At 47.0% G+C, this 27,624-nt stretch overlaps 1 long non-coding RNA gene across 1 annotated transcript; it reads left to right on the top strand.

Moving 5' to 3' along the window:
* Positions 1 to 254: 254 nt before the first annotated feature.
* On the top strand, positions 255 to 13,444 carry LOC139051510 (uncharacterized). The gene is made up of 3 exons (XR_011509406.1): positions 255 to 411; positions 11,043 to 11,170; positions 13,200 to 13,444. It is a non-coding gene; the product is annotated as an uncharacterized lncRNA (long non-coding RNA).
* The last annotated feature ends 14,180 nt before the right edge of the window (positions 13,445 to 27,624 follow it).

The raw sequence follows: 27,624 nt of genomic DNA, 5'->3' as shown, positions 1-27,624 counted from the left end.
TCTAGTTAGAGACCACAACGAAGCACCAGCAAACAGGCGGCCATGCGAGCAAGCAAACCTGTCAGAATAAACGTTCAATTTGCGCGGCCGCCCCATGCCCAATGAAAAGCGACCGGAAGTGACGGCCGACGCTGTACCATCACTTCGGCGCGCGGCAGGACGGGAACGCGGAAGCTGCGCCATCATGCTCGTTTTCGCGTGCGTTCGCGTCGTGCGCTGTGAGAAGTAATTTTAAACGTGTGATTTGTTTTGCGCGCGGGGTAGAAAAATATGTGGCCCATGCTTTGTGTATTACTCGTGCCCCACTTCAAAGCAAAGCGTTCGTACGCACTGGAAGATGGATCCACGAAGGCTGAAACGAGAAGTTGCAACGTGCCCGGTCGGTAGTACTGGCATGATGGAAACTTTCAGGCAAGTGCCCGTTTATTTGGTATTTGTTTTGTTCGCTTTAGAAATATCTCACTGTGATCTCGTAGCATAATTCATAATTCGCTAATGTAAGAGCAAGAGCAGCTGCACTCCTACTAGGGCAAGTTAACTACCTCGATCGCGTCCCGTGTGACTAATGTTTGTCAAATCTACATCGGGCGTGGTGCGCCTGCATAGTTACGCTTTGTTTCTCAGCGCTTGAACGTTCATTGATGTGATTCTCTTGTGCGTTCAGCGCGGCTGCTTGTAATACGGTCGTTTGTACTTCAGTTAAATGTGGTCGACCACTTTTGCGTCGCGTAGAAAAAGGACTGGCCTAGCCACCTTTCGAAGGAACCGGCGCGGTATTGGTTCTCCCTGATGCGGTCGCGTGCTGCTGTTGCTGCTTGCCGGACGCCTTCAGCATTTTTTCGGCTCGCTTTGTCTGTGCGTGTGCGCGTGCTCGCGCTCGGCTTGATTTGTGTGTGCGTGCGTGCGCTCGGCTCGCTGTGTGTGTGTGTGTGTGTGAGTGAGTGCGCGCGCGCGCGTTCAGTACATGCCGGTTTGTATGGACCGGCGTGTTTGCGCGTGTCTAGTGCGTACGTGTTTTGTGAGTGTGTTGTCTGTGGGTCGCTGTGTGTGCGTGCACGTGTTAGCGTGTCTGCCTGCATGCATGTATGTGTGCTTGTTTGTGTTCATCAATGTGCGCGTGCGCGCTTTTGTGTCTGCGCTTTGAGAGTGCGTATACTTGTGTGTGCGTGTGGGTGCGTTTTGTGTGCGTGCGTGTGTATTTCATGAGGCCGGTAGAGTTTTACTCGCAATAAAACTCTTCCGATTTGGTGCAGCGAATGTTCCCGCCTGAAAGCCGAGTTTGGTTTCAAGCCACCCTGGACAACTGCTCTATGAGGCGCCTTTTCTCGGGAGGACCAGTGGGAAGGCGCCAAGTATACGCTTCGTCCTTTTTCCTCCCATGCACTGATAAATCAATAGCCTTGTTTTTTATTGTGAAAGGAACGGTACATCCAGAGCATAAATAAATGATTAAGAAATCTGGTAGTGTGTTTTAAAGACGTGGATTTCCCATTAGCCCACATTTCTTTTTTTGCAGACAACCGCTGAAATTGTTAGCGGCAGGTTATTCGAGACGTTCTACGTATATAGCAGTTGTCTTCAGGAGCTTTAATGAATTTTGAAAATTTGAAGTGTTGTGCTGTAGAGGTATCATATACAAGCTTTAGGTCTCCGAGTAATTTGCATGCCCTTCGAGAGCTGTCGCCTATAGCCCTATTGAAATTCGTAACTACAGTTTGGAGCACTGGGGAAGCTAGAAGGCTTGTCCTGGCCCTCGAGAAAGTGTTTAAGCTGGAGGTGTAGGTTGAGGAGTTTGGGGTTGGTAACACAAAGGATTTTTTATGTCTTAACAGTAGGAGTGACACAGGATAAAAAAAATGTATGTGTGTCAAGCACAGGAAGCTGCTCATATTGTAGAAGCATGTGTGTGCGTGTGTGTGTGTGTGCGCCCATGCATGCATGCGTGCGTGTGTGTGAGTTCTCTCCTCAAAAGGGAGTATGTGTGTAAGTGAGCTATTTCATTGCTGGTCTGTTTGCCAAGAATTGGCAAGAAAACACAATAATCAATTTAACTTGAAATAATAAACTTCAAAGCAGGCACGTACCCAGGATATTTTTTCGGGGGGGCGCCCACCACCTCCATCATCATCATCATCATCATCATGTTTTATGTCCACTGCAGGACGAAGGCCTCTCCCTGCAATGCGATCTCCAATTACCCCTGTCCTGCGCCAACCGATTCCAACTAGCGCCCGCGAATTTCCTAATTTCATCGCTCCGTCTAGTCTTTTGTAGTCCTCGATTGCCTTTTCCTTCTCTTGGTAACCATTCTGTAACCCTAATGGTCCAACGGTTATCTAACCAGCGCATTACATGACCTGCCTAGCTACATATTTTCCTCTTGATGTCAATTAGAATATCGTCTATACCCGTTCGCTCTCTGATCTAAACCGCTCTTTCTCTCTCTTAAGCTTATGCCTAGCAATCTTCGTTCGATCGCTCTTGGCGCTGTCCTTAACTTGCTCTCAAGTCTCTGCCCCATGTGTCATCACTGGCAAAATGCACTGATTGCACAACTTACTTTTCAATAATAATGGTAAGCTTCCAGTCAGTAGCTGGCAGTCTGCCGTATGCGATCCAACCTATTTTTATTCTTCTGTGAATTTCCTTCTCATGATGAGGGTTGCCTGTGATTAATTGACCTAGATAAACGTGCTCCTTCACAGTCTCTAGTGGCCGACTGGTGATCCTGATCTCTTGTTCCTTTGTTGTTGCTGTTGTAGTTGTAGCCTGTGGCACGTGTGGCTCCTACCCACGATGGGGGATTGGCCAAGAAATGGGTGGATTATTCCAAAATAATATAGAGCATAAATTTCCTAATATCTATGGGAATAGCATTGAATAGGGTTGAATTACCAGCTAAAATAAAATCAGGAAGGTGCTGTTGAATGAAGAATAATTAATGTAAAAGTAATAAAAAAATAGAATTTAGCAGGGCATTCGTTTACATTCTGTAAGGAATGTTTGGACAGCGAAGCATACATCCCTGTGGCTGAATCCCAAAGTGGACGGCCCGAACGAAAGAATTGCAGGTTCTGTCAAGTCCAGGCCAATTCTTCGAAAAGGTATCTCCAACAATCTTTTTCTTAACGCAGCAAAGCGGTGGCGAGATAGAAGAAAGTGCTGTATCGTCTCCTCCTCCTCACAAAAAGAACAAAGGGGAGAGGGAACCAAACCCGACCTGTATAAATAGAAATTTAGGGAGGAAATGCGGCAGCGTAATTTGGTGAGGCAGCCTCAAGCATCTTTGTGTAGATAGATAGATAGAATAAACTTTAATGTCCAACGGAAAAAGGTGATCTGCCCACCCCCCGACGCACAGGTCAGGGGGCGAGTGCCGCCGCCTCAGATGCAGGCTGGGAGGTCTTGGGTCCCAGCAGCCTCTTCGGCCAGTTGGACGAGCCGGAGCTGGATTTCAGGGTCCGAGCTGCGCAGCAGGGTCTCCCAGGTGTCTCTACTATCTATTTTGTGCGTTCCCCCGGGAGAGTACGGACATTCCCATATTATGTGGTCGAGGGTCCCTCTCGCCCCACAAAGATTACACTTATCGCTCCTGGCCTCGGGGAACATGTGGTTCGCCATAACCGGGTGCGGATATGTATAAGTTTGTAGTCGTCTCCACGCGACTGCTTGTCTGTTGTTTAATTTTGGGTCTGGCGGGGATACCAGTCTACGAGCCAATCTATAATGCTGCGTGATCTCCCCATATTTTAGCATGCGCTCTCCGCTCCCTCGGTCATCGAGGGGCCCCGTAGCGGCTCGGCGGTAGAGATCTCGAGCCAGCTCGTGGGCCGCCTCGTTGCCGGGGACGGCTTCATGCGCCGGAGTCCAAATTATTTGAATTTTTCTATCTAGCTTTCTCTGGCCTAGGATTCTGGCCGCTAAGGGCGAGATCCTTCCCTTGCTAAAATTTTGTATGGCAGTTTTGCTGTCACTGATCACAAATTTCGCGTCCGTTCCAGCGCAAGCTAATGCGATCGCAATTTCCTCGGCAACTTCTATGTTGCGCCCGCGCAGAGTGACAGCAGTCACGGGAATACCCCGGCCGCTGACGGCCGTTGCCACCGTAAAACTGCCGCTACCTCCCGCCGCGTCTACATAGGCCACCTCATGCTCCGAGATATTACCGAATCTAATTTTTAATGCTTCGGCTCGTTTATGCCTCCTGTCTTTGTTATGTTCCGGGTGCATGTTTTTTGGCAGAGGGGGGATAATCAGATTTTTTCTAATTTCCCTATCTACTTCCACCTTTTGGGTGGGGCCTCTGTCCGGGTTTATTCCAACTTTGGCCAATATGGCTCTTCCTGTCTTCGTGGTGCTAAGTCTCTCAATTTGAGAGGTTCGCACCGCTTCCGCCAGTTCTGCCCATGTGTTGTGCACTCCTAGAGCCATCAGTCTCTCTGTTGATGTACACATGGGCAGTCCCAGCGCTCGTTTTACGCATTTTCTCATTAGAGAATCAATCTTTTCTCTTTCCACCACTTTCAAATCGAGATATGGCGTTGCATAGCTCACCCGGCTGAATATGTACGCCTGTATTAGCTTAAATAAATTTTTTTCCTTTAGCCCTCGACCTTTGCTGGCCACCCGCCTAATTAGGCTCAGGGTCTGTAATGCGTGATTCTGCAGCCTCTTGAGGGTCTCGCCATTGTAGCCGTGTGACTGGAGAATCAGGCCCAAGATTCTAATTTGCTCTACTATTGGTACCTCTTTACCCGCCACCTTAATTTTGATCTCCGACGGTGCCTTGCACCTTAAGTGTTTCGGATTGTATATAAACAATTCTGATTTCTGCGGCGAGCATGCTAGGCCTCTCTCGGCCGCGTAATCGACTATGATGTCGGTGGCGGCCTGGAGCAGGCTTTCGACGGCTGAATCACTTCCCCGGTTGACCCAGAGGGTGATATCATCCGCATATATACTAAATTTTAATCCCTCGAGCTTTGCCAATTGCTCGGGGAGTTCTCGCATAGCCACGTTGAAGAGTAGGGGAGACAGCACTGATCCTTGGGGCGTACCCTTACTCCCTAGCTCAATTGTGGGGGATTCCAGCGTTTGGAACCTCATGCAAGCAGTTCTTCCCGTCAGGAAGTCCCTGATGTATCGATACGTCCTGGTACCTACATTATTCTTGTTCAGCCCTTCCAGGACCGCCTCATGCTTTACGTTGTCAAAAGCCTTCGTGAGGTCCAGTCCCATAATTGCTTTTGCATCTTTAGACCTTGAGTCTATTATATCATGTTTGATTTGGAGCATGACGTCCTGCGTACACAATTGAGGTCGGAACCCGACCATCTCATGTGGCCACAGATCGCCCTGCTCCATGAAGCCCATCAGTCTGGCCTGGACGACGTGCTCCATCAATTTCCCCACGCATGAAGTTAAGGAAATTGGCCGTAAGTTTTCCAATTGCGGAGGCTTCCCGGGTTTTGGTATTAAAGTAATGCTTGCCGTCTTCCACTGTTGTGGGAGCTCGCCTTTTTCCCAACATTCCTGCATGTACTTCGTTAGATAGCTAATGGAATCATCGTCTAAGTTTCTGAGCATTTTGTTCGTTACCCCGTCAGGACCTGGAGCCGACTTCGTTCTGAGTCTTACAATCTCTGCTCGCACTTCCGCTTCTATGATGGGGGCGTCCAACGCCTCGTTAGGCGCTCCACCATAGTCGGGTAGTGGAGTTCGCGATGTTTCCCCCACGAACGTCTCAATTAATTTCTTCATGAAATAATCATCGTTCCCTACGAACGCGTGCCTAGCTTTTGCCAATCTTATACCGGATTGAGTTTTCGAGCTTGCAGGGTCCAACAAATGCCGGAAGATGTTCCACGTCTTGGAGAGGTGCATGCTCCCCTCCATTTCGTCACACTTGTTGGCCCAATTTTGTTCGCATATTTTAAAAGTATAATCTTCGATTTCCTTATTGTGCCTAGCAATCCTTCTTCTGAGGTTGCGGTTCCATTTCTGATTTTTGAGACGACGTTCCATGCTTTGCTTAGCTTCCCACATATGCAGAAGACGGCTGTCCGCTATCTCCGGGGCGTTATCCCCTTCGAGCGTTTTTGTCGTCCTTCTAACGTCCGATTTGAGCGCCGTCGTCCATTCCTCGATGTTTCTGATGGGCCCCAGTTCCTGCGCTCTCCTGATATCTCTAAAGTTATCCCATTCAACGATGGAGGGCGCGCGAGCCCTGCGCGTTTGAAGGCCCACTTTCAGTATGGAAACAATTATGTAGTGGTCGCTGCCAAAATTTTGATCCGAATTATGCCATTCTAGATCTTTAATGTTTTTACAGAATGTTAGATCTGGAGATGTATCCTTACTAACGCTATTGCCCACCCTCGTTGGACTCTCAGGGTCCGTGTGCAGAGTGAGCCCTATGTCATGCGTATCTTCCCACAGCTGTCTGCCTTTCGGGCTTTGGTGCGGGTACCCCCATTCCTGGTGATGTGCATTAAAGTCCCCCACTATCAACAGTGGCTGGTTGCTTGAAATTTTGAGGGCCTTGCGAAGCAGAGCCCTGAACCTCACCTTCCTTTGCCTGGGTGAGCTGTATAAATTTAGAAGGAATAAACTAGGGTCCTTCTGTTTTCCGGTTAGAATTTCGACAAACACGTTCTCGATCTCTCTCGACTCTAAATCGTGTTCAATGGCCGCGATATTTCTTTTCACGAGTGTTGTGACCGAGGATTTCTCCCCCCTGCCACTATGAAATGCCTGATAACCTGACAGTTTTGCGGGTCCTCCAGTTTCCTGGAGGGCAATCGCCAAAGGAGTCTCATCTAATAGCGGAAGGTACTGTTGCAGAATCGACCGCTTGCGCCGGAAGCCGCGACAGTTCCACTGCCAGATTTGATTTTCATTTGCGCGCCTGGCCATTTTGCAGTTGCGTGACGATCTGTTCCATATTCTGTTGCCACCCGCTCATGGCGACCATCTCATTCCTTAGCCTTTGGCATTCCTCGGCCTGTTTCTGAACTGCCCCGAGGACAGTTTGAATTTGGATGTTGATATGGTTCATAAATTCATTCATCTTGGCCTCTAATCTTACCAAATTTACGACCCTTTTTTCTATAGCCTCAATAGGGTCGGCGTCTTGAATTTTGCGTTTCGTTGGTGGCGGGAGGGACGCCTCTGTGACCATCTTATCCTCTCCTTGCGGCTGTTGACGTGCCGCTGGGGGGGTCATCTGTCTAATGGGTTGTTGCGGAGGAGGGGTTGCCTGCCTCTGTGATTTCTTTAAGTTTTGGATTTCGGACCGTTGCGAATCGACTATCCCTGTTAATTTTTCGACCATTTTCTTTAATTTCTCAATTTCCTCGTCCCGTTTATCCCTCTGATTATTTTCCTGGGAGACCTTGCCCGCGAAATTTACACCCTTACGCTCCTTGCTCCTACCTCGTCTCCATGGGTTGGCAGGGTCCCTTGAGCTCGAGCGCCCCCTGGACTGGCTCCTGGCATGGGAACCGGAGCGTCCTTTGGGCGGCGGCGATGGTCTGCTCTGATTTGCTTCCAGTTTTGGGAAAGAGTCCTCGCGGAACTTGAAGTCTTTTCCCTCTTTGGGTTCGCGTTCTCGACTCTGATGTCCCCCACCAGTCGTCGTTGCTTGTCCCATCTTCTCCCACTGTCGCTTCTTAACTTCGTAGGGAGCGCGGAAGAGTTCTCGGCACTTGGGATCTCCTAGGGCGTGGCCTTTGCCGCACAGCTGGCATTTCAGCTCACACCTGTGGTCACTTGACGGGTTCTCGAGGCCGCAGCCCCGGCACTTGACGTTCGTCGGGTCTGGGCACACGTCAGCGCGATGTCCGAGTCGGCCACAGGCGACACACACTTCGTATTTTTTGCGGTACAGCTGGCATCTGTGCGGTGCCCCGTTGAGGTAAATCCACCTTGGCACTTCTTTCTCCTTGAAGAGGATAAAGATCGACTGTGAATCTTTTCCCAGCCTGCGGACGCCTCGAATCTCGGGGTTATCCTTGCGGTCTAGGCGGTACAGAATTTCTTCGATGGAGTATCCGAGTGGAACCCCGTGGATGACTCCCTTTCCGCAGTGCTCGGGGGTGGCCACGTAGGCGAACGTCTCCACTTGTTCTCCGTCGAACATGAGGTGTTTCACGCTCGCGTACTTCAGCTTCCTCTCCGCACTCGTAGTGATGACGAGAACGGAGTGCTGCTTCATATTTGGAGTTATTATATCTTCCTTCTCTTCGCGTGGGTTAATCCCCGCCGACATTTTGATGACGTCAGTCAGATATGCTGTTCCATATTTTGTAAGCTTAACTAAGCCGCCACGTGGTCGGAGAACAATTTTCTCGGCGCCGTCTGGAATGCGCGTATGCTGACGCTCGTGGCGAGCGAGTTGGCGGGGAGGGAGGGGAGCACCGAGACCCGCTGCTCACCTTCAACGAAATAACAACACACTATCAGCTGTCGAGGAGGACCTTCCCACTCCCCCACGCTAAACTCACTAGACCACAGTCATCGATATTCAGAATGCTTCAGACAGGGTCGTTCCCCTCGAGAGGCAGACTGAGCCGTTATTCACCAGAAGTAGAGCCGCAATGTCCGGATTGTGGCGAATCTTACTGCTCGCTAGCGCACATGCTTTGGCAATGCTCCGCGTTAAGCGGCACCGTGTTCACTAAAGAAGAAGACTGGGTGGACGCCCTGCAAAGCGACGACCACCAGACCCAGCTCCGGGCCGTCCAGAGGGCTCACGAAAGGGCGGAGGCTCACGGGCTTCCCGTCCCAACGTGGGTGCGGCCCGCGACCCCTGCCGCCCACTAAACCAAGAGTGGGTGGGGAGGGGTTCCTCAGGACACATTAAAGTTATTTCCTCCTCCTGACGCTCGATCGACTTGGCCGCCATTTTCCTGCCTGCTTGCCTCTGCCGGGCTCGCTGTTTCGCACTTTTCTGCCCGCTGTTCTCTAGCGGCACGTACCTTCCTCCTTCGCTAGCGTACCATTGTCCTGGAACCGAAGATTCCTCGGGTGTAGTCGCTCCTTCCATAGCAGCCATGATTCACAACTTCCGCGCGACCACGAGCGGCAAACGATCCTCCGGTGGGGACGCCGCGGGCCCGATCGGCCGCGGTAGCCTCAGCGCCTCAGCTACGTGCTGCGTTGAACACACAAAGTCCAAAAATGGAGGAAATAAGGTCCCACTTGCGGAGAAAGCGGTATCCTCGTGGTCCTCTCGAGTTCCGTCGTCGATTGAGCACAAAGCCTAGGAAAACAAGATCGAAAGACTGCCGAAAAAGGCCAAAATTCGCACAGCCCATCGGAAGCGCGTTCTACCAAGAAGGCACTTCGTCGTCTTCCATCTTTGTGTAACAAGATTCGCTATGCCAGGGAAATGCCAGGTGTTTAACTCTGCAGAAGCTGTCAAATGTGGGTTTCTGGGTTTCTGTGTGTTTCAAATGTGGTTTCTGTCAAATAGGAGTTTCTGTATCCTGTTCATTACTGTTTCTAAGTGAGGTATCGTGACTCTGGATACTGTATATAGGTCAGCTTAGAATTTTTCCGATGCTTTTACTATATCTTCAAGATTGCTGATGATATTTCCTTTTTTATCTTTTAGTGCATACATCATGGTTTGTCCAATGCCAGGTTTCTTTTTTACTGATTTCAGGTTGCGTTCATTTTTTACGGCTTATTCAGTGTTTCTCATGTTATAGTTTCGAATATCAGTTATTTTCGCCTTGTTGATCAGTTTTGACAGTTCCGCGAATTGCGTAACGCTGTGCGGCCGCCAGTCCCATACAACGGCGTAAAGCGCAGGACTCTGCGATTCGAGACGTACTGCGCTCACCGCGAAAGGTTAGAAAAACACCCACACAAGCACAGCCAAGAAGTGGCTACGTGAGGCGGTTCGACCGATAACTGTAGAAGCGTCATTCAAAACAAGTAATTGTTCTCCACTTCCGGCGGCGTTTTCTCTACTTCCTTTTTCAATAAAAAGATGTTGATCCATAAATAGTCTCATAAACAACGCTTAACTTTTTGATTATTCGCTTTTGCTTGCAGTTTGCTTGTTGTCTTGGCTCTCTCCCTTAGCAGATTGCTTAATTTCTCAACTTGCGATTTTTGTTTCCAGTTGCCAATTTTGCACAAAAAGTGCTATACAATTAGGGAAAAACAGACGACGTAACGGGCGACAGTCATCTTGCTTATGGGTTTAAGGGTTATTGCAGGATTTCATGATGGATGCTCTTTTACATTATTTTATTTCCTACCTTATCTAACCCGTATCACGTGTATATGGTTCCGGGCATCTGCCAGCGTCGCGGCGAGCCGTAACTCAATAAAATAATGAAGCAAAGGGAAAAGTTAAACGCAATTGGCGTTTTCTCCGGCCGCCACTCATTCCGTGGGAGTACAGACCAGCTGAGTAACAGCCGCATCCCTCTCCTGGTCCCAGGATCAGCCTAAACAAAGGAGGGTAAACTAATAAAAGCAACAGCTATGCACGCGACGGTTGAATAGATGGTGACAACTGAACGCATCTCGAGTTAATCGCGTGGGTGCGGAATCTATGAGAAACCTGTCCTTCACATTACAAGAGGTGCCGATAACTACTGCATCTAAAAGGAGTGAAAAAGGCAGCATAATGCTGACCGATGAATAGCTGTCAAGTCTCAACATTGATCTGGTGGCGCTTTAGGAATGTGTGAGGAGTGGTGGCGTGGGTGGGGAGGGGGGGGGGTATGTCACTTGATTTCGGGGGGGGGGGGCCGGGCCCCCCGGGCCCCCCCCCCCCCTGGGTACGTGCCTGCTTCGAAGCATACTGGCGTACTGGCGACAGCAGCATACAAGCATGCAGCTGTGTGACAATCTTAATGCATGACTGCAACATCTGGAAGGAGGCTTGCTTCTTCAGTAAGCAGCACAAAGTCCATATTCTTGTCTTTTCTCGTTCAAACCAAAACGAGGCTCATTGCCAATGATCTTGTCTTTTGCTCTAATAGCATTTGTTGATCTTGTACTTAGAGCGTCGTTTCTCGCAGGTCATGCAGATGGTAGCAGCAATTTCACAATGCCCAGCCTTGGCGCCCCCCATCAAGAGCAAGCCACTTGCGTTCGCCTTCAGACAGAGGGTTAATGTCTTCTTGAAAGCGGTTGAGAAGACAACATTGTAAGTAGATATAGTTGTGTATTGTAATATAATAAGTCAAGTTATAATTTAAAACTCTGGCTCCTTGGCCGCCTAAGCTTCATATGATGTGCAGTTGTGTGTGGTTGTAAATATTGCCGATGGTACAGTGCATACTGCAGGTATGACTGCTGATCCAAAGTATACATTTGCATTTTCTTGATGGTCATTCATAATGAGGATTTTATTTGTGCAAGAATATTCACAGAATGCCGGGGCATTTTAGCATCATATTCTTTATTGTGCATTCACTGCTAATTTCGTATGACCTTCCTGCTACCAATTTATTTGCAGGAAAGGAATATTTGTTTACTCTCTGCAATGAGCTTGTTATTTGCTCATTGCATTACACTCTTCTACCTTTAATTTATTCCCATATAATTATCAAAACCTTAAAATTTCAGCTGTTTTTATTTTGAATACAATATCAAAATTAAAATGCACCGAATTGCAATCTAGACTGCAAGGGATTTGAAGAAATTACAAGAAACCAGGACCTCTCGAGGGCGTTAAAAAAACGTTTCCGCAGGTAATGTGCCTAATTGTACTGAGCTAGCTGCTCACGAAAATTGCAAGCATATTTCATTTCACATAGTTTTGCAGAATATAGTAGGCCTATCATAGTCTCTGAGCACAACCTTACCTCATTTGCATCATGAAAATGTCTCGTGCTGAATTTGGGACAAGTTTTGAAAAATGAATGTATCATAATTTTGAAACTACACAAAGTATTGGTTGAGGCTAGACAGTTTTCAAACAACTTGACCATGTTGAACTTAGCCATTACAGGACGGAAAAAATAACATGCACAGGAGCACTCATTCAATGAAATGTGATGCTTGTGGTTATTTTCCACATGCAAAATGTACTTTTAAGCGAGAGAGGGCAGGTAGCCAATTTACAACCATTCTGACTCATGCGGGTAGTAGCAACACAGGATGAGAAATGGTTGTGTCTCTGAGGTTCATTGAATATGTGAAAACTCATATACAGTACACCCCCCCCCCCATCCCCTATGAGGGGTAACCGTGCAATATGTTTTGGGCAAGAAAAACGATTGTTCTAGGAGACAAGAAATTTCAGACTCTAGTTGAGAGGCTACAGAAAGAAGGGCCATGTAAATAGTCACAGATTAACATAAACTGCATCGGATTGGCATCACAGTTTAGAGCATGAAGTGGGAGCATGAGGAAGGATCATAAGTTTAAATAAGGGAATACTACTTGTCAGTGCATTGCCATGCTAACCCATTGAAAGAAGGGGGCGTGCTCTAAGAAAAATAGTTGATCACACATGCTAAATTTTCGAGGAAAGTATGCCAAAATGCCCATTCTTACTAAATTAGTAAATAAGAAATACAAGATAAATTTTAGGATGCAGAAAGTGTCTAATAAACTGCATTGTAAAGTTGGATATTGTTGGGCAGGATGCATGTATTTCAGGGCAAATGAGAATGCCAGTGGGGATTCCCTCATTTTCATTTTGTGTGCACACTCTGTAAAACAGTTCTCTTTGTCTCCTAGTGTAATAATGTTGTGTAAAAACAGTCATTTTTAATGCCTTGTGCATTTAACTCTTAATGTGCCATATCCCGTAAGCTTCTCACCTGCAGTACTTATAAAGTGTAATGCAGATATATTGCAGATTTCATAATGTCAATTTTGTATTAAGGTCACATACACACTCTTGGACAAATGTCTGTTGTTGAGAGATGTCATTGGTAGTCTTTAAACTTTATTCACTCTTATTTTCTATGGTGAAAAGGCTACTGTAAATTTATGTTTTTGCTGCTGTATGTACCTTGTGTTCACAATGACATAGTGGTTTAGCATTCACAGTAACATGCAATTCCTTAATTTGCAAAATAGAAACTTCTACCTTTCACTTGTCTTGCCCAGTTGCCTGAGCGGTGCATTCTGCCCAGTCACATTAATTATCATTTTTCCGCAAAGTACGTGTGTAATTGCACGGGCTGAATTCTCATGATTCTCTTCTTATTTTGCTAATGCAGGATGCAAGATTCCAGCAATGCCATGCGCTGCATTTATTGGTCAAGATGCTCAGAGAATGGAGTCCCTGCACCTCGTGGTTAACCGTGAACATTTCTTTTTCTTTTGGAAAGCTAAAGGCCATTTGCTGCATCACTTGCATTTTTGCAGCTCAGATGTGTACTATATTTTTCTAATTTTGAATCAATATTGGCTGTTCAGTATAAGAAATGACGTACAGCGTGAAGGACAAGGACTGCGAGAGACACACTCCACTGACTTTCAACAATATTTTATTGCGTTGCCACATCGTGTGTGTATACACAGAGGGGTCATGCGCAGAAAATGAAAGCCAGCCGCAAGGGGTGTTCTAACAGCAAGTCATTGTAAAAAGAACATGGTCACTTGAAAAAAAAAACATCACAATTTCTATCTGTTTAGATACAAAATTTTACTAGGGGTCAGCGTGATAGAGGGGCCACTAACGCACACACTACCCAGTTTTCTGGTGAAATCAGCTTCAATAATTTACCGGGTGAGTTGTGTCTCGCTGAAACTTCCGTATCTTAAAGAGGGGCATGCAGCCGCAGTCCCGGCAATGAATGCCCAAGTGGCCTTGAACAGTGTTATTGACGTTGTTATAGTGCTCTCTTAAACGATCATTTAGGTGCCTGCCTATCTGTCCAATATATTTACTGCCTCAAAATGGGAATTTGGGAAACCACATTCGTTGCACACATCGCAAAACGTTTTCTGTGCCCGGCAGAGCAACAACTCTGACGTGATTCAGGCGCGTTTACACACTTACAGAGCCTTGCCAGCTTTTCCGGGGCTGAGAAAAGGACTGCGATTTCTGTAGGTTCCCTAATCTTTTTTAGCCTATGGGAGACATCATGAACATACGGTAGCACTGCAAACCTGTGTCTTTCAACCGGCTGGTTCCTTGACCGAGCGCGCTCATCATGTTTTGTGCACTTCAGAAGCTGTTCCGCTATGCCTGAAATTAAGGCCAAAGGGTAGCCAACCCAAGAAAGGCAATCAGCCTGTGCAGCAACGCTATGTTGCATCTCGTGTGAGCAAGATTTATTGAGGCTGTTAAGGAGGCGAAGCTTTACAATATCTCATTTGACTTTGTTGGACAGACAGGCAGGCGCCTAAACAATCATTTAGGAGAGCATGATAACAACGTCAATAACACTATTCAAGGCCACTTCGGCATCCATTGCTGGGACTGCGGCTGCGTGCCCCTCTTTGAAGGTACGGAAGCTTTAGCGAGACACAGGTCATCCGGGAAACTATAGAAGCAGATTTCACTCGAAAACTGGTTAGTGTGTGCGTTAGTGACCCCTCTATCGTGCTGACTCCTAGTGAAGTCTTGTATCTCAACAGATAGAAATTCTAATGTTTATTTTTTTCAAAGGGCGATGTTCTTAGTACAGTCACTTGCTGTTAGACACCCCTTGTGACTCATATTCTGCCCATGCCCGCTTTTGTACAAATACACATGATGTGGCAACATAATTAAATATTGTTGGAAGTCAGCGCAGTCTGTCATCTCTCGCAGTTCTTGTCATTCAAGCTGTACGTAATTTTATCTCATTAATTGCAAACTATCCCAAGAAACTACCCTTGTTCAGTATAATTATAATGTTTAATACGACCATTTGCTGGCAAATGTTAACAGTGTGATATTTAACTTGAACTTTTGCATGACTGCCTATGCCTGTGTTCTTTTAGTAACCAGAGTATGGCTAATTTATTAAACCATATTTGCTAATTTGCATGCTGACATGCTATAGCATGCCTTAATCTTGAATTACTGCATCTAAGTGCAAATAATTTAGAAATTTACTATGTATTTTAAAACACTGTCCACATTTTGTGCTCAGCAAAATCATTTAATCAACAGTGGTTTGTTTTTATCAGGCCTCCTACTGCACATTGCACCCAGGCACTAGTAGATGTGGAATATGCACTCTTTTGATTTATAGTAAGAAAAGAACCTATTTTCAAACTACATGTTGTATATGTACCAGTGCCTCAGAGTTACAAAACAAAAATTTGTAGAAACTGGTATTGTAGTTAGAAAAACCGCTACACAGCACCTTTAGCCCAGAGAACTCTCGTTTCACAAAAGAGGACAAACTATGTAGGCACTAAAAAATTCTACGTATTTTTTGTGCTCAAGTAATCTTGTTGGAAATAGAAATTAGCAATAAGGCTTCTGGCATAAACCTCGCTTAAAGCATGTCTATGCTTGGAAAGTATTGTTTCAGTCTGAAAAATGTTGGCCAGTTATGCTTTACATCGACTTTCCAAACTTTTCATAATGCTTTGCGATTACATTAGTGTACAAAATAACACGTGCCTTTCTTGTGCGTTTGCTCTGCATTTCAATTGCTTCCCTAATTCACCTTTGCAATATGCCTTTTTCAAGGCATCAAAACTTGAATTTTCGTTCACTGGAGCCTAATACTAAAAATTTATTCCTTTATGTGGCCCAAAACACTGCGAATCAACCCAGGCTCTTTCAGTGCCGCTATACATAGTTTCTTCTCTAATAACAGATTTGATCAAAACATATATTTTAGGTACCTTTGTGGGGAATGTACATGTTCTTGTACTTACCGATGTGTTTGGCGATTGTGCATGTTTATATTTCATGTGATTTATGTATATGTTGTACTCTGTATTGCAGCATGCAATAAATATATTTGCATTTTCTTGAAAATGCAGCATATATCTTACCAGTCTGTGTTGCATGTTATTTGGATATGGAAATCGTGATAACCTTGGTGTTGATATACATGCTCAAAAGTGTCAAGTTTGCTAGGTTGTATTTGTGCAGCGAAGACAGGTTTTCCAATATACACCATGAATTACTAATATGTAATGTGATCCACACGTATAGGTGTTGTGTATGCCCATCGAATCTTCAAGGCCGGCTGTTCGACAGTGCGTTTGGTAGCCGAACTTGAACCTTCTGGCACACGCAACAGTTGCGCGAGGATCGCTGTACATAGTAGTAATTGAAGGCGTGTACTGCCGAATCTGCCTTCCATACACGCTAGAAATAAAAGGGTGTACACCCTGCCAACACCCACACAGATGGGTGTTAATTTGGACGAGCACCCTTACACCCTAAATTTATTTTGCTGGACACCCTTCCTTTAGGGTGCTATAGTGGCACCCCTACTGTAGGGTGTAGACAACAGCACCCTTAGGGTGTTCGTCTGGCGACAAACTGATTTACACCCTTAAGGGTGTTAAAATGTTTAGTGTGTGCGTCGATTATCGTCGACTGAACAAGATCACAAAGAAGGATGTATACCCCCTACCAAGGATAGACGACGCATTAGATCGGCTCTGCAGCGCAAAATACTTCTCGTCCATGGATCTCAAGCCTGGCTACTGGCAAATAGAAGTCGACGAGAGAGATCGCGAAAAGAGCGCCTTCATCAGGCCAGACGACCTGTACGAGTTTAAGGCCATGTCATTCGTACTGTGCTCGCCCGCTTCAACGTGCCAGCGCGTCATGGGCATGGTTTTAGCAGGACTGAAGTGGCAGACCTGTCTTGTTTACTTGGATGACGTCGTCTTCTTCACCAGAAATTTCGACGATCACCTTAGGCGGCTTGGGACAGTACCAGAGGCCATCAGGTCATCAGGGCTTACTCTGAAGCCGGAAAAGTGCCGCTTCGCCTACGAGGAGCTTCTCTTTCTAGGCCACGTCATCAGGAAGTCTGTAGTTCGCCCCGACTCGCAGAAGACAGCTGTCATCGCAAAGTTCCCGCAGCCCATCGACAAGAAGGCAGTGCGTAGATTCCTTGGCATGTGTGCCTACTACTGGCGCTTTGTCAAGGACTTTTCACGCATCGCGGAGCCGCTCACACATCTTACTAAATGCGATGTCGAGTTCAAGTGGGAAGCACTGCAAGCTGATGCATTTCAGGAACTCAAACGACGCACGCAGTCGCCGCCGGTACTTGCACACTTCGACGAGGACACCGATACCGAAATCCCCACTGACGCCAGTAGCCTAGGCCTCGTTGCCGTCGTAGTCATGAGGAAAGGCGGACATGAACGGGTGATATCTTATGCGAGCCCGTCGCTGTCAAAAGCGAAAGGCAACTATTCTACGACTGAAAAAGAATGCCTGGCCATCATTTGGGCTACAGTGAAATTCCGCCCTTACCTACATGGGAGGCCATTCAAAGTGGTCAGCGACCATCGCGCGTTGTGTTGGCTAGCTAACTTAAAGCACCCTTCAGGACTGCTGGTGCGGTAGAGCCTCAGACTTCAAGAAAATGACGTCACGATAATCTACAAGTCCGGAAGAAAACACTCTGACGCCGACTGCTTATCACGCGCCCCCATCGATCACCCGCCGGAAGACGATGAGGACAACGATGCCTTCCTCGGAATAATAAGCGCAAAAGACTTCACTAAAGAGCTGCGAGCAGACCCGGAGCTAAAAGGCCTCGTCGAGTATTTGGAAGGAAACACCGACGTTGTACCTAGGGCATTTAGGCGCGGATTGTCTTCGTTCACGCTTCAGAACAACCTACTCGTGAAGAAGCACTTCTCACTAGTCCGCGCCAATTACCTCCTTGTTGTTCCGTCGGCGCTGCGTCCAGAAGTACTGCACGCCCTACATGACGATTCGACCGCTGGGCACCTCGGTTTCTCCCGCACGCTATCGAGGATACAAGAAAGGTATTACTGGCCGCGCCTAGCCGCCGATGTCGCCCGCTACGTCAAGACATGTCGAGACTATCAGCGACACCAGACGCCATCAACAAGGCCAGCGGGATTACTACAGCCGATCAAGCCTCCTTACCGACCTTTTCAGCAGATCGGGATGGACGCTGGGACCGTTTCCGACATCAACTTCCGGAAATGAGTGGATCGTCATTGCGACGGACTATCTCATCCGCTTCGCGGAAACTAAAGCTCTACCGAAAGGCAGCGCAACCGAAGTGGCCAAATTTTTCATTGAGAACATCCTGCTATGACATAGTGCTCCAGAAGTCCTCATCACCGACAGAGGAACGGCTTTTACAGCAGAGCTCACCCAAGCCATTCTGCAATAGAGCCAGACAATCCACAGGAGGACAACTGGCTACCATTCGCAGACGAATGGTCTCACGGAGCGCCTGAACAAGACTCTCGCCGACAAGCTTGCAATGTACGTCGACGTCGAGCACAAGACGTGGGATGCGGTCCTGCCGTACGTAACATTCGCTTACAACACGGCGGTGCAAGAAACAACACAGATCACGCCGTTTAAGCTGGTTTACGGCAGGAACCTGACGACGACGCTCGACGCCATGCTAACGCTCGTCACTGACGACGAGAACCTTGACGTCGCTACCTATCTTCAGCGCACCGAAGATGCCGGACAGACCGCCCGCCTGCGGATCAAGAACCAGCAAAGGACTGACAGCCGACACTACAACCTCCGACGACGCTTCGACGAGTACCAGCCCGGCGACCGTGTTTGGGTTTGGACCCCGATACGCCGACGAGGACTCAGTGAGAAACTACTGCGATGCTATTTGAGACCCTACAAGGTCATCCGACGTATTGGCGCACTGGACTATGAGGTCGTGCCAGACGGCATTTCGCATTCACAGCGGCGCCGCGCACGATCTGAAGTGGTCCACGTGGTGCTCCTTAAACCCTTTTAGGGACGCTGACGAACTTCCTTATTTTGTTGTTTTCTTTGCTACGAGTACTTCATTACTTTCGTTTATTTGTAGCATCGGGTCGATGCTTTCTAAGAGGGGGGTATTGACACGTGTACTTCTTTATGTTTATCGAGCGACCACTTCTCACCACCTAACAAATGTTATCGCACAGCGCAGGATGCACCTGCATATATCGGAAGTTTCTGGAATGTTATCGATGGTTCCATCCGCTGTATGTGACAGAACCTTGCGTAATCTGATTGCAGGTGTGCGCGACACGAACAATGTAGAACTTTGTGAAAGGCACGCGGGTCCTAGCGATTACTCTGGAACATTCGACGACTGATGTTTAAAAGCCGACGTGCTTGACCCGCTCATCAGATTTTCGACGATCGCCGAGTGTGTTCGCCGCTACCGTTGTTCTTCAAGTGTAGCCTGTTTTTGAGGGCACAAGTTCGCCCAGTAAAACTTTCGTTTCATTAATCACAGTTTTTCTGCCTTCTTAACCGGCTCTACCATGTGACACTATGTGCAGCGCAACACCGACGCCGGACGAAGAATGGACGACACGGCTGTGTCGCACTGCACATATACGCCAACACTGTTACCTTGCCAACTCACCCGATTCAATGTGTACCTTGTACGATTCTTCTGACTGTGTGGCTGTATAACAGTGTGTTCAAAACGGGGTAAATACTAGCAGATACAATTTGCCCACTGCATCCTGATTTTTCTCTACCATTAATTTTCTCGGCGTTCCGTTTTTTTTTCATGTAAGGTCGATTAATGTATTCGTGTTCATAGTTTTGTAGTATCCGAAAACACCGTGTGCTCCCGCTGATGAGACAGGTGCGATAGCGTCACCATTTACCGCCCGCAAGATGCTGCTTGTTCGATCAGCCTTAGTCGACATGAGGAATGTGAAATTATTTTGTACCTTTAAGTAGCGGTGTGCTATAGTAAATTAACCTGAGTAGTATGAAGAGATAAAGAAAAATGTGTTGTCATATTACAGTCTGCAATGTGTGAATAATTACTTTGCAAGTTTGGCATTTTATGTGATTAGTGCGATAAAAGTAGCCTTTTGTTGTTCTTATTAACTTGTTGCCTTTCCAGTGGCTTTGAATTTTGCCCTTAAGGCTCCAAGAACCAGTACTCATCCCCTGCTGCCACCAGCCATTGCTCATCCATTCCCTTGAAGGAAATAAATTTGATCTAGAAGCTCGTGCACCTTGAATCTTTTTCCACTCGCAGATTTGCTGCTACAAAGCCGCTGTTCATTTTGCGGTGTGAATCGTAAAAATGAGCTCTGCATAATATGTATGCATGCGAACATTTGAAATGCGTTTAAATCTACGCGTCTCTACCGCCTATACCGAAAGCTTGCAGTAGCTCTGAATGACGGTTAGTGATGAATGACGGTGACGGTTAACGGTCACTGACATAACTGCAGGCACGATAGTTCTCTTGGCCACGATCATTATTCGTCTGGTTTCAGCAGCGAAAATGTGCTCACATAATTGTCCACCACACGTGTGCGAAGCTTTCTTTAAACACCCTTTAAAACATTTCTTGCCTAAATTCCTACCTCCACGAGAGAACTTCATATGCATGCTGAGAAACATTGCATCGCTTTTTCTTGCAAGGTAATGCGCGTTTGCACGCGAATTTTTGAGCTATTCGAGCCACGGGCGCAGTCGGGATTTTAATTCGAGGGATCGAGGCGGCTCCTATATGTACACCCGTGAGCAAAAGTATACGGACCACAGGGTCGCCGAAAAAACAGAATTTAGTCGTAATTAACACGCATAAACGGAAACTGACGAGTTCACTGGAAAGTTCGTAATGCCAAGCTTGGACTGCAATCTTTACTTTCAAGTTGCATTTCCAGGCGCAGGAGAAAATTAGTTTTATCGCGCAATCCCCGGTCCGCATACTTTTGCTCACGGGTGTACGTTCGTGCATGTGTTTGTATATGTGCGTGTATATATGTAGAGTCTCGTTCAATATGACCTGCAACACCAGTGCCCGTGGTCGTAGGGGCTCCATGACTGTACGGCTGCGCAGACATGGGGCAAGTTCCAGGCCTAAACACAGCTTCAATTAGTGACATTTATTAAACCGCCATTTCGCATGTAAGAGCCGCCACGCGGCCCTGTAGCCCCTTCGACCAGGAACAAGAGCAAGACATATCAGAACAAGTCATATTAAGTCATATTACAAGTCATAGAACAAGAACAAGTTATATTACACGCGACTGTACATACAAACTAAAATTTCTGGGAGTTGGCACCCCTCCAGCTGCGCCAATCGTTCGAGAGTACTCTGCATTAAAAAGAGTCCCCTTGCTCACCGCTTGCGAACAATTGCCGCATGTAGCTCGCGACCAGCAGAGACGAGAGCAAATGGAATACCGCGCTGCATTTGTCTCCTGCGCGCTTGAGCAGTTGCTTCACTGCAGATCCGGAATACAACCGCGGACCTATGCGCAACTCTGCTCCCTGCGGGAGCATATACAGGGACACTAGAGAAGACCAGACGACAGCGCCAACGGCGGAAGTGGCGGTGGAAGCAAGAGGCAGACAAACTATGGCCTCCAAGACGCGCCATGTGCCAGTTTACGAAGCTCGGGTGCCATTTACAGACCGTGCTTCCGGCGTCTTCACGGCAAATATGGCGCATGCTCGAAGCGAACAGAAGCGGAGACGCAAAGCCTAGTGCCCCAACCACTGACACGGGTCGGAAAGCTTCGGCACGCGCCGAAGCATCAAAAGCGTCAAAAGCGTCGGTCGGGAACACGGCGAAGCGTGATGACGCGCACTGATTATGTCTACTGCCGATGCTAGAAGTTTGCCGACGATAGGCGAAGCTTCACCGGCGTGCACCAATGAGAGGCTGCGACGCGTCCCAGGCGCCAACCAATCGGAGGCTGCGAAGCCTCCGGCTGCTATGCCTATAATGGCTGTCCACGCGAAGGCGCCGGCACCAATGATCGTCGGAGTTCTTGGAGGCACGACGCGCTACAGTGTTCCTGAAAGACAGTGTTGTAATAGTAGGCCGACAACGACACGACCGACCCACTGATGACAGTGGGTTGTGGCAGTGCGACGTGGATCCGAAGCGACTTCTAACGACGCCGACTAATCCAAACTTAAGTAGTAAAGGCAAGGCGCAGAAGACCAGGACTCAAGAAGAACACAGACGACAGGTCCGGCGCCACTCACAACTGAGTTGTGAGTTGTGAGCGGCGCCGGTCCGGTCGTTTGTGTTCTTCTTCTTGAGTCCTTGCGCCTTGCCTTTACTACTTCAAGCATGAACCAACTAGCCCAAGCAAGAGTTTTACTTATTCCAATCTGTCCACTGGGTTCGGCCGGGCTCAGTGCGATCGTCTGCTAAAACAGCCAACCAAATCAAGATTGCCGCAACGTCTGGGCTTGTTGTGTGCGTATTTGGTTCCGCTCAAAACGAATGGAAACATGTTTACGAGCTCCGAAATCTGGATAATCAGCACTCACCTATCGCCGATGTTGTTTGCGTTACGCATAGGCCTAGCGTGTTCATCGAGTTCGTAACTGGCGAGTGAACGAACCCAGCTCCGAAACTCTGTCAAAAGAAATGAATTTTCAGTCCCGTTTGGTGCTGCGGTGATTTAAAATATGGCACTCCTGATTTCGTGTGATGTGTGATGTGGTGAATGAACCGTGTGGAACTTGGGATGCTCAGCAGCGGCATGTTTCATGTTGTGTCGGGTGACTCAAGTTTAACGGGCAAGCTCTGCGTTGTTTCCAGTGGCAAAGATAACTTTCGAAAGCGAAAGACACTAGTACCCGAACTATGGCAAGTACTTACGTATTCAGCCATCCCGCCCATTTTAGCTGACACTGCGCTCTTCTATTCGGCATGTGAATCCAGTTCAGTGCAAGTTCACTTCACTCCTTCATCATCATCATCAGCTTGGTTACGCCCACTGCAGGGCAAAGGCCTCTCCCATACTTCTCCAACAACCCCGGTCATGTACTAATGGTGGCGATGTCGTCCCTGGAGACTTCTTAATATCATCCGCCCACCTAATTTTCTGCCGCCCCCTGCTACGCTTCCCTTCCCATAGAATCCAGTCCGTAACCCTTAATGACACTCGGTTATCTTCCCCCCTCATTACATGTCCTGCCCATGCCCATTTCTTTTTCTTGATTTCAACTAAGCTGTCATTAACTCACGTTTGTTCCCTCACCCAATCTGCTCTTTTCTTATTCCTTAACGTTACACCCATTATTCTTCTTTCCATAGCTCGTTGCGTCACCCTCAATTTAAGTAGAACCCTTTTCGAATGCCTCCAGGTTTCTGCCCCGTAGGTGAGTACTGGTAAGACACAGCTATTATACACTTTTCTCTTGAGGGATAATGGGAACCTGCTGTTCATGATCTGAGAATGCCTGCCAAACGCACTCCAGCCCATTCATATTCTTCTGATTATTTCCGTCTCATGATCCGGATCCGCCGTCACTACCTGCCCTAAGTAGCTGTATTACCTTACCACTTCCAGTGCCTCACTACCTATTGTAAATTGCTGTTCTCTTCCGAGACTGTTAAACATTAATTTAGTTTTCTGCAGAATAATATTTAGACCCACTCTTCTGCTTTGCCTCTCCAGGTCAGTGAGCATGCATTGCAGTTGGTCCCCTGAGTTACTAAGCAAGGCAATATCATCAGCGAATCACATTTACTAAGGTATTCTCCACTAACTTTTATCCCCAATTCTTCCCAACCCAGGTCTCTGTATACCTCCTGTAAACACGCTGTGAATAGCATTGGAGAGATCGTATCTCCCTGCCTGACGCCTTTCTTTATTGGGATTTTGTTGCTTTCTTTATGGAGTACTACGGTGGCTGTGGAGCCGCTATAGATATATTTCAGTATTTTTACATACGACTCGTCTACACCCTGATTCCGTAATGCCTCCATGACTGTTGAGGTTTCGACAGAATCAAACGCTTTCTCGTAATCAATGAAAGCTTTATATAAGAGGTTGGTTATATTCCGCACATTTCTCTATCACGTGGTTGATAGTGTGAATATGGTCCATTGTAGAGTAGCCTTTACGGAATCCTGCATGCTCCTTTGCTTGACAGAAGTCTAAGGTGTTCCTGATTCTATTTGCGAGAACCTTAGTAAATGGTTCGTAGGCAACTGACAATAAGCTGATCGGTCTATAATTTTTCAAGTCTTTGGCGTCCCCTTTCTTATGGATTAGGATTATGTTAGCGTTCTTCTAAGATTCCGGTACGCTCGAGGTCATGAGGCATTGCGTATGCAGCGTGGCCGGACAGGCCGCCATTGGAATATAAACCTGGCAATGTTTAACGCTAGAACATTATCTAGTGAGGCGAATCTAGCAGTGCAATTGGAGGAAGTAGTGGGCAGTAAATGGGATATAATCGGGCTCAGTGAAGTTAGGAGGCCGGGCCTTAGCGGAGAGACGAGAACTAGGAGTCGGATTGCTGATTAATAAGAATATAGCTGGTAACATACAGGAATTCTATAGCATTAACGAGAGGGTGGCAGGTCTTGTTGTGACACTTACCAAGAGGTACAAAATGAAGGTTGTACAGGTCTACGCGCCTACATCCAGTCATGATGATCAGGAAGCCGAAAGCTTCTATGAAGACGTGGAATCGGCGATGGGTAGAGTGAAAACAAAATACACTATACTCATGAGCACCTTCAATGCCAAGGTAGGCAAGAAGCAGGCTTGAGACAAGGCAGTGGGCGAATATGGCACAGGCACTAGGAATAGCAGGGAAGAGTTATTAGTAGAGTTTGCGGAACAGAATAATATGCGCATAATGAATACCTTCTTCCGCAAGCGGGATACCCGAAAGTGGACGTGAAGGAGCCCGAACGGCGAGACTGCAAATGAAATAGACTTCATACTCTGCGCTAACCCTGGCATCATACAAGATGCGTTCGCGCTCAGCAAGGTACGTTGCAGTGACCATAGGATGGTAAGAACTCGAATTAGCCTAGACCTGAGGAGGGAACGGAAGAAACTGGTACATAAGAAGCCGATCAATGAGTTAGCGGTAAGTGGGAAAATAGAGGAATTCCAGATCAAGCTACAGAACCGGTATTCGGCTTCAACTCAGGAAGAGTACCTTAGTGTTGAAGCAATGAACGACAATCGCGTGCGCATCATTAAGGAGTGTGCAATAGAAGTCGGTGGTAACTCCATTAGACAGGATACCAGTAAGCTATCGCAGGAGACCAAAGATCTGATCAGCAAACACCAATGTATGACAGCCTCTAACCCTACAGCTAGAATAGAACTGGCAGAACTTTCGAAGTTAATCAACAAGCGTAAAACAGCTGACATAAGGAAGTATAATATGGATAGAATTGAACACGCTCTCAGGAACGGAGGAAGCCTAAAGACAGTGAAGAAGAAACTAGGAATTGGTAAGAATCAGATGTATGCGTTAAGAGACAAAGCCGGCAATATCATTACTAATTAGGATGAGATAGTTCAAGTGGCTGAGGAGTTCTATAGAGATTTATACAGTACCAGTGGCACCAACGCAATAAAGAAAGAGAGAGTATTCTAGAGCAATTCGAAATTTCACAGGTAACGCCGGAAGAAGTAAAGAAAACCTTGGGAGCCATGCAAAGGGGGAAGGCAGCTGGGGAGGATCAGGTAACAGCAGATTTGTTGAAGGATGGGGGTCAGATTGCTCTAGAGAATCTGGCACTCCTTCACTCATTTCTTTCAATTGCATCCGTCTTCAGGGCTAGTTGGGGATAAATCGCTCGTGTAGCAATGAAGCACATTGACGCACTGAGGCATACGTGACAACGCACTCATATCTGAGTCAGTGTGTCCTTATACTAGAGCACTGCAAAAAGAAATTATCTGTTTGCAACGTGTACCCCGTGTGTAGTGCATTGCAGGACCTACATCATGCAAGATCTATGCATGTAGCTGCCTATACCACGATTGCTTCGATGACTGCTGCAGAAGCAGCAAGTACTGAGTCAATGAAGCTGTGATCTATTTTTTATCTCACTTTTTGCTTATGGAAAGTGTAGATAGTGTGAGTGCATTGTAGGGAAGGTGAAAAGGTGCCATCAGTATTTTGTGCAGTCGGTATGCTCAAACAGCTGGAATACCTTCAGCTTCTACTAAAATGTCTCATGCTGCGGAAGTATAAATTGTAGTCAGGACAAAGATGTACTCAAAACCAAGTTACTTATGCATCTGCGCAGAATGTATTTTATCAACATGTTAACACTTCCACAACAACAATACGCCGATGCACAGCATATGTGCTTGCAATAAATACATTCGGTAAAGGTGAAGGACTGGGCCTACAATAACAAACATTGTAGCAGCACCGCAAAAAGTGCTGTGATGCGCATCAGCGACAAGAAAACTGCTGCACGTCCAACCTACTTTCTTGGAGGCACCACTATAAAGACTGTTCGGGCCCTTCCAATTCTGGGTGTAACATTTAGCTGTTCTCGCAACTTTTCCTCATATGTCACCAGCACTGTATCCAAGCACCGGCCTATTCCTCGGTTTGTCTCCCGTATCTCCCTTCCCTGATGACCTAAGGTTTTCCGAGCACTCTACACTTCTATCATTCTGTCACGACTTGAGTACTGCTCATCAGTATAGTTCCCGTACCAAACTCGCAACGCTAACAAATTTAAGCTTGTTCAGCGCCGGACAACACGCACCCTGTACTCCCGTCTTTTCTGTTGTCGCAAGCTCATGCCAGCCTACGAGGATTTCCTCAAACCCCTCAAGTAGCACACCCTGCAATATCAGCGCAACATTGCACTAGTCTATACTGCAGGGTGCTTGACGGCTCTCTGGACAGCACTAATTTTTCTTCAGTTCGTCTGAACAAGTGGTCAGCACTGCGTGAGCCCTCATCGCACCTATATGGCCTGACACTACAACTCCATGATTATATCTGGCATACAGAGCTTTCTCTCCACCCCCCTTGGTCATTTGGAGTCTCCTTCCTTGGAACCTGACCGAATTGGCACTCGTGTGTGTTGTGTACCCGTGTAATATGTGCGTGTGTGCCGTGCTGTGTTACTGAGCAAGTGTGTGTGTCTGCGAGCGTGTGTGTGCACGTGGAAGCGAAGGAGGTGTCTTCTGCATCCTGCAAATTCCTTCTCTAGATGGCTGGTTATTAGACACTCTAACATAAAGGCATCAGCCATTTTTTTTGTCTAGAGTGCCAAGTTACCACTAAGATTATTATTATTATTATTATTATTATTATTATTATTATTATTATTAGAGTCATCACGACGAGCACATTGATTGTGTTGAAGCCAGCGTGACACCTAATTCAAAATATTTCTGGAGCTTTGTGCGCTCTCACTCTTCTAATAAGAGTGCCAAAGATGCACGTCTTCTTCATGAAAATAGTGGTGTTGTATCTAACACTGCTGATGCCTTCGCAGAACATTTCTGTTTGCTATATGGTGCGAAATATTCGTCAAGTAACCTTACTTCTCAGCATGGCACAGTGTATACGCTATCAGTCAATGAAAACCTTGTTTTAAAGTGTATGAAGTGCCTTAAACCTTCCCTTTCTTGTGGTGTTGATGGTATTTCTTCCATAGAGCTTAAGGTGTATGGAAGCATACTTGTTCCCTGTTCTCACAAGCAACTTCAATAGTTCCCTAAAGTCTAGTACGTTTTCTAGCACTCGGAAGGTAGCATGGACATTGCCCATGCACAAATCAG

Source organism: Dermacentor albipictus, unplaced genomic scaffold (genome assembly GCF_038994185.2).
Source record: "Dermacentor albipictus isolate Rhodes 1998 colony unplaced genomic scaffold, USDA_Dalb.pri_finalv2 scaffold_12, whole genome shotgun sequence".
Lineage (NCBI taxonomy): Eukaryota > Metazoa > Arthropoda > Arachnida > Ixodida > Ixodidae > Dermacentor > Dermacentor albipictus.
Note: the sequence above shows the minus strand (reverse complement) of the source record. Positions and strands in the feature narration are given on the sequence as shown.